This window comes from Prionailurus viverrinus, chromosome B4 (assembly GCF_022837055.1).
Source record: "Prionailurus viverrinus isolate Anna chromosome B4, UM_Priviv_1.0, whole genome shotgun sequence".
NCBI classification, from domain to species: Eukaryota; Metazoa; Chordata; class Mammalia; order Carnivora; family Felidae; genus Prionailurus; species Prionailurus viverrinus.
In genome coordinates, this window is record NC_062567.1 from 127331730 (window position 1) to 127345990 (window position 14261).

At 44.9% G+C, this 14261-nt stretch overlaps 1 pseudogene; it reads right to left on the reverse strand.

Annotated features, from left to right (window-relative positions):
• Positions 1–14048: 14048 nt before the first annotated feature.
• On the reverse strand, positions 14049–14261 carry LOC125171473 (uncharacterized; annotated as a pseudogene).

Sequence of the window (14261 nt, forward strand, 5' to 3'; positions counted from 1 at the left end):
GCAGTAAAACCCTGGGTTTGCACACACAGGGATGTCACCGGAACCTGCCGGACCAGATTCCATCAGGAGCCCTCCCTTTCTCCCCAAGTGCTCTGCACAACTTAGGGCCTCTCCAGGTTTCCCCATTCACCTGTCTCTTCTTCTTTTCTTCTTTTTTATGTTTTAGCTGCTATTTTGAAAGCAGTGCATGGACATGAGGTACTTTTTTTAAAGTTCAGGAAAGTAAAAACCAGGCATTGGAAACAATGCATCAACCAAGGGTGACCACTGTTGGCAGCCGGGTGTGGAATTTCCTTCCCGTGGTTACTTGCTTTGGGTGTTAAAGTGTAGCGGCCATTAGACTGCGTGCGGGCGGGGGGCGGGGCTTCCTCCAGGCTGCCTTTACAGAAGTTTTTTTTTCTGCAAACCAATGAGTGGTCTTGCTCTCATTCTCAATTCCTTTATTTGCCTACAGATCTAGCACTTTGCATTTTGCTGTTTTCCCTTAACGATATTTTCCTGCCCTTCTATATTTCACTTGGTTTTTATAGACTTTTTTCGTGTGTTGCACAATATTCTCTTGATTATATGTAGTCTTTTATTTTATTTTTTTTTAATTTTTTTTAACGTTTATTTATTTTTGAGACAGAGAGAGACAGAGCATGAACAGGGGAGGAGCAGAGAGAGAGGGAGACACAGAATCTGAAACAGGCTCCAGGCTCTGAGCTGTCAACACAGAGCCGACGTGGGGCTCGAACTCACAAACCGTGAGATCATGACCTGAGCCGAAGTCGGATGCTTAACCGACCGAGCCACTCAGGCGCCCCATATGTAGTCTTTTAAATTAGACATGTTAGTCATCACTTTCTGTTTCAAGTGGCCAAAACCAATGCAAACTGGCCTACCCAAAAAAGGGGAATTTATTGACTCATGTACTTAAAAAGCTTAGGGGTACAGTGGACTTCAGGTGTGTCTGGATCCAGAGGGTAAAAATGATGTCATCAGGTTCCCATTTCTTTCTTTTTTTTTTTTTTAATTTTTTTTTCAACGTTTTTTTTTTTTTTTTTTTTTTTTTTTAATTTTGGGACAGAGAGACAGAGCATGAACGGGGGAGGGGCAGAGAGAGAGGGAGACACAGAATCGGAAACAGGCTCCAGGCTCTGAGTCATCAGCCCAGAGCCCGACGCGGGGCTCGAACTCACGGACCGCGAGATCGTGACCTGGCTGAAATCGGACGCTTAACCGACTGCGCCACCCAGGCGCCCCTCTTTTTTTTTTTTAATATGAAATTTATTGTCACATTGGTTTCCATACAACACCCAGGGCTCCTCCCAACAGGTGCCCTCCTCAACGCCCATCATCAGGCTCCCGTTTGTTAGCCAGGCTTCCACCAGGTTGAGGGAAGAGGGCCCACCCCTCCCGGCACCCCCAAACCCCCCAGTGGCCCCCTTCCTTCCAGTTGGGGGCGTCCAAGGGGAAAGGGGCGCAGCAAAGGTGCAGGGACCACTCTGATTGGTCAGGACTGGGTCCCGTGCCTTTGCCCGTGCTGGTTTCTGTAAGAGTTTCTGGTAAAACAGTATGGTTGCTGAAAAGAGCCGGAAGAAGGAAAGCAGCAAGGGGTCCGGTAGCTGCCCTCCTCTTTCAGGGACATTTGGACTGACGGCGATTTTTAAAACTTATACATAGTGGTAAAGTGAACATCTGTGTGCCAAAAACTTGTTGCGTTATTGTTGAGATTTTTTTTTTTTCTCGAAATTGTGTCCCTGAATGGGGGTAAAAAGAAGGACAGTATGAGGGGAAAGGAGGAGACGGCCCCCAGCCCCCCATCACGGTAGGGAAACAGATCATGGGAAGTTAAGGAAAGACTTAAAAGAGTGGAGGGAAAAGAGCCACCGTCGCCGTTTCAGACCACAGCCTGCCCGTCTGGTTGTCTACACCTCTCACCGTCCAAGCGGTGAAACGGTTGCCATCCCATGCCTGGGCCACTGTGCTACCTGCTTCTGTTGTCCTCGTGTCCTTGTTTGAAGTTCTTGGTGAGCATAGCGATGACAGAAAAGCCCTCTAAAGGCCTGGTTTGTGCACCCACCCCCACCTGCTCTGTGAATGAGCCCCTGAAGGAAAACCATCTCATCCTTGAGATATCAGTGCTCCTTTCTCTCTTTTTTAAAAATTGTATTTTTTTTTTTTTAATTTTAGAGAGAGGGCACCAGCGGTGGGGGGTGGGGGGTGGGTTGCGGAGAGCTGAAGGGCAGAGGGCAAGGGAGAGAGAATCTTAAGCAGGCTCTGTGCTCGGCACAAAGCCAGACCTGGGGCTCCATCCACAACCCTGGGATCATGACCTGAGCCGAAATCAAGAGTCAGACACTTAACCAACTGAGCCGGGCCACCCAGGTGCCTCCCTGCATTCCTCTCTGATAAAACTTGTGATTCCTGCCTGAATGCAAATCCATAATCTTTTGAGCTTTTACAAGACATAAGAAAGTATAGAACCCTGTAAAAACTGTTCATTCTCCGGAGCACTTTCTTCCCTGTGATGAGCGTGTTTCCCCGGCAGCTGTCCTCACTTGGGCTCGAATAAAACTCTCTTTCTTACTTCTAGAGATTCCACAAAGGTTGCTCATTGTGCGTCAACAATCGGTAAATAGACAGCTTTCTCCACATTTAATACTGTTGGCTTAGTGTATGTGTCCTTAAAGTTCCAAATAAACGCTATCAGTAATGATACCAGGCACAGAACAGGTAGTCACTAAGCCTGGGGTTTTGTTTCTTCTGTGGAATGTCTGGAAGAAAACGAGAAAGAGTGAGTTAGCATGGAGGTCGGAGACCCACCTCTGACACTTACCCGCTGGGTTCCATTCCTGGATTTGGGTGCCTCAGCCACGATCCACGTGTAACCCGAATGAAATCCAGGGCTCCATTTGGGAGTGGATTTGTGGTCTCGGAGAAAATGTCCTTGACAGAAAGTCCAATCCTTATGAAGGCTGTTGAGCCAACACTGGGAGGTGGGAGGTGGAGGGTAGGGGGCAGAGAGGCCATCCTTCCCTCCCCATCCACCCCTGAGCCTCAGCCTCTCCTCCCAGAGGGTAGGGGCTCCCAGACAGACTCTTCGCTGCACCTGTCTCTGCACCCCACTCCCTGACTTGGAGCCCCAGCGACCCTTCTCTCTCCTCCCGGCAGTGCCTTCCATCCTGGGCTCTCTCCGCATCACCGTCTGTTTCTCTGATGTCTAATCTTACACCACCCGGAATCCTGGAGAAGGGGTGCCTTCACCTCATTGTGCCTCCCCGTTAGTTAAGGCTTTGTGCTCCTGGCCAAGAGATGCCCTTTAACCATCCGTGTCCTTCAGGGCAACCCCACCCCACCACTGGCCTCGCTCTTCCGGCTTGAGTGGGGTTCTCATGGGTGCCCCATGCCTGACTCCACCACGGCCAGTCAGGAATTCTGAGAAGCCTATCGGTTCTGAGATGTAACCTCTCTTTTAGTAAGCGAGGGAGTCGCACACGTTGGCGTCCTCCCATGAGTGTGGAGAAGCAGCTGTCAGGTGCCCCGGGATGCCACAATCTAACATACACAAGTTCCAGGCTTTTCCAAAGCGTTGGGCCTTCCAGAGGGGCCAGTGAATTTGTCCTGCCCAGGCTGAGGTCTGTGACAGCAGCAAACACGTGGTCAACAGTCCTGCTGGTGACCTGCTCCCTCCCCCCACTAGAAGGAAATTAGGAATCTCAGTCATTAAGCTAAACCCCAAGTCAGCTGGGGAAGGGGGAGGGGCTTCAATTAGGTTTCAGAAACCTCACTCATCCAGACCCATCAGCACCTGACTACCTGTGAGTGGCCTCAAGGGGCCTTCATGTGTCACCCCAGCTCACCCAGGTCCATCTTCACCTATGAACTTCAGGCGGCCCTTGAACTTGTGAAGAAAATGTAAAATATTGTCATCTATAAATCACAGTCCCGTGGGTCTAAAATCTCACTTTTAACTGCAAGCAAACCAAATGGCCATGTGTTCTAGTCAAGGCACATGTTACGCTCAAAGAAATAGCTGTCTGGGGGAAAGTATGTCAGAAACAACTTGAACCTATTCCTGGTCCCTTGAGAAAATGAAAAAGGCGTGTGTTTGTGGGAGAGAGGGGGGAAGGGAGAGATAGCCTGAATTCATTGGTATAATTCACCTAGACAAAATCACAGTGGAAAACTAGCCTTCCTTTCTTTGATAGGCAGGATCACGTAGACCAGCCCTGTTCAATATGGTAGCCACTGGTCACGTGGCCACTCAGCACGTAAGATGTGCTGTATGTATACAACACCCACTGGATTTCAAAGGCATAGTGTAAAAAAAAAAATATATATATATATATATATATAATATCCAATTAATAATTTTAAGTGATCACATGTTGAAATGGTAACATTTTGGGAAGATTACATTAAATTAAATGTATTCTTGAAATCAGTTTCACCCGATTTTTTAAATGTGACTGCAGAAAATTTACAGCTACATGGGTGCGGCTTGCACGATGGTTCTACTGGACGGCGCTGATGTAGACGGTGAAATAAAAAAGACGAACATAATTTGAATGGCGAGTTGGGATGTGTGGGGGCTAATAAACAGCACCACTCTTCTCCCTCCCAAGTTTAGAGCCAATGAAGAAAGAGACTTGGTTCGGGCAGGTGGAGATGAAAGCATCGTCTTGATTAAAGTTGTTGGAGGAAACGGCTTTGGAGGAAATGGGTTGGATGCCCAATACGGCTTGTTGCCACTTCACTCCTCAATTAGATGGTCTCACCCCCTTTCCACGCATGGTACTGGACGACCTTGGGCCAGCCCTGTAAGCTTAGGAAGGCCAGTGGACCTCAAATCCATGGCATTTCCTTCCAGCCAACTTGCCCACCATATAACTTGCTCATCCTTCCTTGTAGTTGGTGAGCAAGATGGAGGAATTACTTGGATGGAATTCCTCCGTACGGAAACGGAATAAGTGTTCCTTCTACACTTCCTAATCTTCTTTTAAATAAGCATCGGATTTATCTGTCAAGTCCACGGTCAGCAGGTGGCAATCAACCATGCAGCAGAATGGCCCTGCTCTCAGCTTCACCCTTCTGTCCCCTCTATACCAACCACTTCTGTCTGAATCATCCCGGGTCAGCTTTGTGCAGTATAAAGTTTGCTGCCGAGAGGTTTTGAAATGGGTCAGATCAGGGACGCCTGGGTGGCTTAGTCGGTTAAGTGGCCGACTTTAGCCCAGGTCATGACCTCACGGTTCATGAGTTTGAGCCCTGCGTCGGGGTCTGTGCTGACAGCTCAGAGCCTGGAGCCTGCTTCGGATTCTGTGTCTCCCTCTCTCTGCCCCTCCCCTGCTTGCACTCTGTCTCTGTCTCAAAAATAAAAATAAGCATTAAAAAAGTTTTTAAAAGAAATGGGTCAGATCAAAACAGTAGTAAATGAACTCTAAGGTCTCACTATGACCAGAATTTCTCCCATTCCGCATCCCAAATGATATCCCTGTCCAGCGTAGCTCTTCGGAGATTTTGCAGTGAGGTCAAGATTTAGCAGAAAGATAGTCCAACGGTAAATAGCGACCAGCGAGAACCCCCACATTGCTTCTAAGCCCCTTTCCATTGCAAATTTCCAGGAAAAAAAAATATGAAAGTGTGATCTCCTTGCAAATTAAAGTTTGAAAGAGTTAGTCTGAAATCAAATTGTGTTGCCCTCATGAGATAAAAGTTCAAAGAGATAAAAATCTTTTAAAGTCCAAAAGAATCAAAGTCCAAAACCAAATTCTCTTCTAGAGCCCAAGGCATTTTTTAAAGTAAAAAAAAAAAAATCCTCCCCAGTGTCTTATTTCGGTCATTTTCAGTTAAAGGGGTTCTTTGATTTAAGTTTTTAAACTTAGGAATAATTCCAAACATCCAGAAGAGTTCAAGAAGACTCCGAAGAACGCTCACACACCTATGCCCAGATTCTAAGCTTTGTCGGTAGAGGGCGCACTGCAGACTTCTCGGGGCTCTGGTGTGAGCTCCTTTCCTGGTTCCCGTGGAGCTCAACCACCAGGTGGAAGCCAGGGGGGATGGATCCCAGTGAGTTCATCATCACCCCCAGAGGCAGCTTTCTGGTGGGTTCCAAGGCTGCCCCACCCAGCTTCCCAGCTGACACTTTCCCCAAAGGTGGCTTCTGTCCAGGTGGATTCCCAGGGAGGTCAGCAGCACCCCCACCACCTTGAGAGTTTTTGTCGGCACCCCAGTGGGGAGGTGCCTGCGTACAGCCTTGGTCTGCAGCACCCCAGCAAATGTGGTTGCCTCCATTCTTTTTAAAAATTATTATTTACCAAATCTACCACCCTGCTCTGGGTGAAGCCACAGTCTGGGTATCTGAATTCTAAAACCGTGGGGGACCTCCTAGGATGAAGACATTCATCGCGGTGAAACGTGGCTTGGAACCAGTAGACAAGTCTGAGGAATTCAGGATGGGTACCATGGAGGGATGGTCCCGAGGGTGGATCAAAATAATATTTTAACGAAAGAGAGACAGAATTTGGGGTCGCTGAAGGAACACAGCCTCCCCAGGCGTGACACTAAATTTTTTTTTAAACTGGGTAAATGGCAATTCTCTTTCTCTTTTCTTAAAATTGCAGTACAATATACATAGCATAGAATTTTCCATTTAAACCATTTCTATGTGTAAAGTTCAATGGCATTAAGTACATTCACACTGTTGGGGCACCTGGGTGGCTCTGTTGGTTAAGCGTCTGGCTCTTGGTCTCGGCTCAGGTCATGATCTCATGGGTTCATGGGTTCGAGCCCTGCATCGGGCTCTGCACTGACAGTGCATTGCAGAGCTTGCTTGGGATTCTGTCTCTCCCTCTCTCTGCCCCTACCCTGCTTGCACTCTGTCTCACTCTCTCTAAATAAATAAATAAACTTAAAAAAAAAAAAGTACATTCACACTGTTGTGCAACAATCACCACCGTCCCTATCCGGAACATTTTTGTAATCGGTAACCAAAACCGTTGCCCTTAATCGCTAACTCTTAACCCCTCCCCCAGAGGCCCTGGTTACCAGTGCTGGGGTTTCCATCTCTCTGCATGTGACTACTCTAGGTAACTTATTGAAGCGCAATCATACGATACCTGTTGCTTTGTGGCTGGCTAATTTCACTTAGTATAATGTCCTCAAAGTCCATCCATGTCATAGCACGTGTTGGACTTCCCTTCCTTTTTGGGGCTGAATAACACTTGGTCATGTGTATACAGCATGTTTTGGGTAGCCACGCATCCACCTGTGGTCATCTGGGTTGTTCCCACTTCTTGGCTATGAAATGCTGCTGTGAACACGGGGGTGCAATGCCAGTTGGAGTCCCTGCTTTCAGTTCTCTTGAGCCAATCCCCAGAAGTGGGACTGCCCGAACAAATGGGAAGTCTATAATTTTTTGAGAAACCGCCATACTATTCACTGTAGCAGCTGCATTATTTTACAGTCCTGCCCACCGTGACCACGGGCTCCCATTTCTCTACACCCTCGCCAACATTTGTCATTTTCTAGTGTTTTTCCAGTAGCGGCCGTGCTAATGGCCGTGAGGTGGTCTCTCGCGGTGGTTTTGACGTGCGTTTCCCTGATGACTGGTGATGTCGAGCATCTTTTCATGTGCTTATTGGCCGTTTGTATGTCTTCTTTGGAGAAATGTGTATTCAAATTCATTGCCCAGTGAACTTTTAACGTCATGAATTTGTAATGGTTGACATCGATTTGGAGCTGCTGTGTGCGGCCTGGCTGAGAAACTACCTGATAGCAGGGAAAAAATAGTCTCCTAGTCCCATCTATCAGTGTCGAAAAGAGCTGCAAACAGAGTTTCTCTTCCTTGTGATTGATCCATTTCCTGAGCTGCACTGTTTACTGAGGCCAAAGGGTCTGGCATCAACCAAGACCTATTCCTGAGGAAAGAAAGAAAGAAAGAAAGAAAGAAAGAGAAAGGGAAAGAAAGAAAAAGCAAGCAAGCAGCCTTTCGTGAGGACAGGCCACCTGCCTCCGTGAGCTGCCAAGTTCATAACCACACATGACCTACAAAACCAAAGCCAAAGACCTAAATTTAGGCTTTAGCAACCCCATGTGTTATTTTGCCCCTTACACTCTTAGTATCCTTCTTCAAGTCTGGGGCCACTGCAGCAACCCAGAGCTAGACACAAGCAAGAAGGAGGCAGATGGACATGGAAACATTACCTTCGTTACCAGCAAAGCTGTTGGAGAATGAGGCCAGCCTTCTCTGCAAGGCATGTGGGCTTGTGAGGATTTCACCGCACAAGTGGTCGGCTCCCTTCCCGGGGTGCAGGCGTGCTGGGACAACTGACAGTGTCCTCTGTGGGCTTACCTCCCTGACACGTGCAGCTTGGACAGAAGGAACACAGGACGTGTTCTCTCGCGAGCAGGCAAGCCCCCAGGGGAGTTTTGAGCAAAGGGTTGAGCTATGCATGAACCGCCTTCTGCAAAAATTAACAGCTAGGTTCTTCCTCCTCCTCCGGAGAGGGTGAAGAGGGTCCGGGGTGTTCCTCCAATGGAGCTCCCTCCACATGGGCAAAGGGAAAAAAAGAAGCATTTCCTCCTACATAATGCAATGAAAAAATTTGATATGCATCCAAAATTTTGTTCCTAACAGAGAATGGAGTTTCTCAAATGCTCAGGAAACATTTGTAAAAATACATCAAGTACTTGTCTACAAAGAAAACCACAATAAACTAGGGGGGAAAAAAAGAAATTATGTATGACTCTATGACCATAGTGCAATAAAGCTGTAACTTAGCAAGGATAGTGAATTTTTACTGAATTAAATCAATTAAATTTAATTAATTAAATCTTAATTCCAGTTAGTTACCATAGAGGGTAATATTAGTTGCAGGTGTACAATATAGTGATTCAATACTTCTATACATCACCTGGTGCTCATCATGACAGGTGCATCCCCATCACCTGTTTCACACACACACACACACACACACACACACACACACCTCCCTCATTTTCTTTCTTTCTTTTTTCTTTCTGAAGTGACACAGGGGTGGGGCTCATTTTCTATTTTTAATTGGGTTTTAAAAATATTAAGCTTAGGGGCACCTGGGTGGCTCAGCCGGTTGAGCACCCAACTCTTGATCTCAGCTCGGGTCTTGATCTCATGGTCGTGTGTTCGAGCCCCACATTGGGCTCAGCCCTGTGTGTGGAGCCTACTTAAAAAAAGAAAAAAAGTAAGTGTATAGCTTAATAAAATTTTTTAAATATTTATTTTGAGAGAGAGAGAGCAAGCCCAGGGGAGGGTCAGAGAGAGAGGGAGAGTGAGAGAATCCCAAGTAGCCTCCATACTGTCATTGCAAAGCCCAATGCGGGGCTTGAACTCAAGAACCAAGAGATCTTGAGCCAAAATCAAGAGTGGGATCCTTAACCAACTGAGCCACGCAAGCACCCCTCCCCCCAGCTTAATAAACTTTTACCTACGTATATTCCCTGTAACTACCAACTGATCAAGATGCCGAATATTTCCGGCACCCCTGAGGGCTCCCTTCATCTCTGAGTCAATACTCACTGTATCAGTTGTCTGTGGCTGCCGTAACAAATTCATAATAAATTACCACAAACTCAGCAGCTTAAAACAACACCCAGTGTTGTCTCACGGTTGTAAGAGTGAAAAGTCCAGGGAGCTTGACCGGGTTCTCTGCTTAGGGTCTCACAAGGCCAAAGTCAGGGTGTGTGGGATCTTCTCGGAAGGCTCCCGGGGCAGAGTCCACTTCCAGGCTCATTCACTGTGTTGACAGAATTCATTGTCTTCTCGTGGTTTCCACTGAGGCTCAAGCCCTTCTCGCAACTCTGAATCTGTCTGACCTCCTCATGCCTCCAGACAGAGAAACTTCTGGTTCTAAGGGCTTCTGTGATGAGATCAGTCCCATCAGGATCCTCTCTCTCTTGCCCGCGCTCTTAGGGTCAACTTTCGTTACATCCGCAAAGGCCCTTTGGCCATGTGACATAACATAGTTTCTGGGGATTAAGATGGGACATTTGAGGGGGGCTATAATTCTGGCTACCACATCCCCTATTCTGATTTCCATCCCCATTGGTTAGCTTTACCTGCTCGTAAAATTCATCCAAATGAAACCACACAGTAAGTAGTCTTTTGCACCCACGGGTCCGTCTGTGGGATGGCACGTAGCCATAATTCGTTATTTTTTATTGCAGTGATTATCAGTCCATTATATGAATATATCACAACACGTTTATCCATTCGAATAATGACAGACACGTTTGGGGCTGTTGTAAATAAGGCTCGTTATGTACATCCTTGGTCACGTGTACTTTGGAAGACCTGTATACTCATTTCACTTAGAAATCTACTCAGTAGTAGGATTGCTGGTTGAGGGCACGTGCATGTTTATATTTATAAATATGTCTGAACAGTCTTCCAAAGCGATGATGTCAATGCTCTTTCCCATCAAGAATGTGTTAGAGTTCCGGTTGCTTCACACCCTCGTCGTCTCTTGACCTGGTCACTTCTAAAAAATGTTAACCATTTTGCTAGGCCTGGAGTGATACCTGTGTGATCGTGGCTTTCACGTACATTTCTTTGACTACCAATGATGTTGAGCTGATGGACGCACGGGCTTATTGACCACTTGAATGTCCTTTTTTGTGAAGTGCTGGTCCAAGCCTTTTACCCATTTTTATTAGGCTACTTTTCTTATGGATTTGTAGGAGTTCTTTTGCATTTTATACATAAAAGTCTTTTGTTAGATATAGTTATCACAAATATCTTTTCTCAGGTTGTGTCTTGACTTTTACTTCCTTAGTGGTGTATGTGTGTATATATATATATATATATATTTTAATGTTTATTGATTATTATGAGAGAGAGAGAGCGTGGGAGCAGGGGGAGGGGCAGAGAGAGAGAGAGAATCCCGAGCTATCAGCACGATGCAGGGCTCCATCTCATGAACTGTGAGACCATGACCTGACCTGAAATCAAGAGTCAGACGCCCAACCAACTGAGACATCCAGGTGCCTATATATATATACATATAAAAAATCATAATATAATATAATATAATATAATATAATATAATATAATATATAGAATATATATTAAATTTAGCTTTCCTCTTGTAAAATAGACATAACATGAAGCCGTCTCACCCATGTTTAAGTGTACATCACCATCACAGCAATCACCATCGTCCATCTCCCAAACTCTTCCACCTTGCAAAACTGAAACTCTGTGCTGAGTAAACATTCCTTTATCTCTCCAGCCCCTGACAATTACCAACCTCCTCTCTACTGCTGGGAATTTGACTACTCCAGGTTCCTCATATGAGTGGAATCCTATGGAATTTGCCTTTTGTAATTGGCTAATTTTACTCAGCTAAATGTCTTCAAGGCTCATCCATGTGGTAGCGTGTGCCAGAACTTCCTTCCTTCTTAAGGCTGAATAATATTGTGTGTACGCGCCATGTTTTGTTTACTTGTCCGCAGACAGGCGGATTGCTTCCACTTTTGGGCTGTTGTGAATAATGTTGCCGTGAATTTGGGTGTACGCTTACCAGTGTATTTTAAGGTTCAGAAGTTCTTTTTTTTCGATCTTCACAATAATTATTTTTGTTATTTGACGAGCAGGGTTATTGCTTTATACTAACCTTCAGTTCGCATCAAAATCCTGTACACACTATAGGTGATCCACAGAACTGGCTGGTTCAGAAAGAACGCATACGACTAATGACCAACAACATGTTTAAGCATTTTCTCTATGACAGATACTTTTTTTTTTGCTGCCATTTTTGTTTGCTTGTTTTTATTTTTAAATCAATTAATTAATTGTTTAATTTACATTCAAGTTAGTGAGCATATAGTGCAACAATGATTTCAGGAGTCGATTCCTTAATGCTCCTCACCCATTGAGCCCATCCCCCCTCCCACAACCCCTCCAGTAACCTTCAATTTGTTCTCTATATTTGAGTCTCTTCTGTTTTGTCCCCCTCTCGATTTTTATATTATTTTTGCTTCCCTTCCCTTATGTTCATCTGTTTAGTATCTTAAATTCCTCGTGAGTGAAGTCATATGATATTTGTCTTTCTCTGACTAATTTTGCTTAGCACAATACCCTCTAGTTCCATCCACATAGTTGCAAATGGCAAGATTTCATTCTTTTTGATTGCCGAGTAATCCTCCATTGTATATCTATACCACATCTTCTTTATCCATTCATCCATTGATGTACATTTGGGCTCTTTCCAGACTTTGGCTATTGTCAATAGCGCTGCTATAAACATTGGGGTGCATGTGCCCCTTCAAAACAGCACACTTGTATCCCTTGGGTAAATACTTAGTAGTGCAATTACTGGGTCGTAAGGTAGTTCTTTTTTTAATTTTTTGAGGAACCTCCATACTGTTTTCCAGAGTGGCTGCACCAGCTTGCACTCCTACCAGAAGGGCAAAAGAGATCCTCTTTCTCCGCATCCTTGCCAACATCTGTGGTTGCCTGAGTTGTTGTTAGCCATCCTGGCAGGTGTGAGGTGGTATCTCACTGTGGTTTTGATTTGTATTTCCCTGATGATGAGTGATGTTGAGAATTTTTTTCATGTGTCAGTTGGCCATCTGGATGTCTTCTTTGGAGAAGTGTCTATTCATGTCTTTTGCCCATTTCTTCACTGGATTATTCGTTTTTTGGGTGTTGAGTTTGATAAGTTCTTTATAGATTTTGGATACTAACCCTTTATCTGATATGTCATTTGCAAATATCTTCTCCCCTTCCATTGGTTGCCTTTTAGTTTTGCTGATCATTTCCTTCGCTGTGCAGAAGCTTTTTATTTTGATGAGGTCCCCATAGTTCATTTTTGTTTTTGTTTCCCTTGCCTCTGGAGATGTGTTGAGTAAGAAGTTGCTGCAGCCAAGATCAGAGAGGTTTTTGCCTGCTTTCTCCTCGAGGATTTTGATGGCTCCCTGTCTTACATTTAGGCCTTTCATACATTTTGAGTTTATTTTTGTGGATGGTGTAAGAAAGTGGTCCAGGTTCATTCTTCTGCATGTTGCTGTCCAGTTTTCCCAACACCACCTGCTGAAGAGACTGTCTTTATTCCATTGGATATTCTTTCCTGCTTTGTCAAAGATTAGGTGGCCATACGTTTGTGGGTCCATTTCTGGGTTTTCTCTTCTGTTCCATTGATCTGAGTGTCTGTTTTTGTGCCAGTACCATACTGTCTTGATGATTACAGCTTTGTAATACAGCTTGAAGTCCGGGATTGTGATGCCTCCTGCTTCGGTTTTCTTTTTCAAGATTGCTTCGGCTATTCAGGGTCTTTTCTCGTCCCATACAAAGTTTAGGATTGTTTGTTCTAGCTCTGTGAAGAATGCTGGTGTCATTTTGATAGGGATTGTGATGTTCAGAGGTTCTTAATGTTAGTCAACTCCAAGTTATAACTTTTTTCTGTTATTATCTGTGGTTTTTATATCACATGTAATATTTGCATGTCCCAAGGTCATGAACCTAGCCTCTTACGATTTTTCTACAAGTTTTATTGTTTTACTTTTAACATTGAAGTCCCTAATTCTTTGGGAATGATGTGAGGAAAGAATCAAGTTTCACTTTTTTTTTTCCATATGGATGTCCAGTCGATCATCACCATTGGTTGGAAAAATCGTCCTCCCCACTGCATTTCAGTTTGCCTTTATTGCAAAAGAGAGATGGTACCCATCCAAGGTCAGGTGAAGAGACCAGTGGAACTTACACAGTTTGTTCCTGGAGTCCCGTTTTGTTCCTTTGGGCTAGTTGTATAGCCTTGTGCAATACCACACCGTTTTCTCTATTATGGCTTTGCTATAAACTGTGATCTTGGTAGTGTGAGTCTTCCAACTTGCCCTTTTTCAAGATGATCTTTATTATTCTATTGCATTTCCATGTAAATTTCATTTAAAATTTTTTTTTTTAAGTTTATTTATCTGGAGAGAGAGTGGGCACAAGTGGGGGAGGGGGAGAGAGAGGGACAGAGAGAATCCCAAGCAGGCTCCACACTGTCAGCACAGAGCCCATTCCGGGGCTCAATCCCACGAAACGTGAGGTCATGACCTGAGCCGAAATCAAGAGTCGGTCGCTTAATCGACTAAGCCACCCAAGTGCCCCTCCACGTAAATTTTAGAATTAGCTTGCCAATTTCAACAAAACACCTGCTGGGATTTTTATTAGGATTACATTGAATCTATAGATCAATTTAAACTGATAAGAACAGATACTACACTTGATCTTAGCCAAAAGGCCGAGAAGCGAT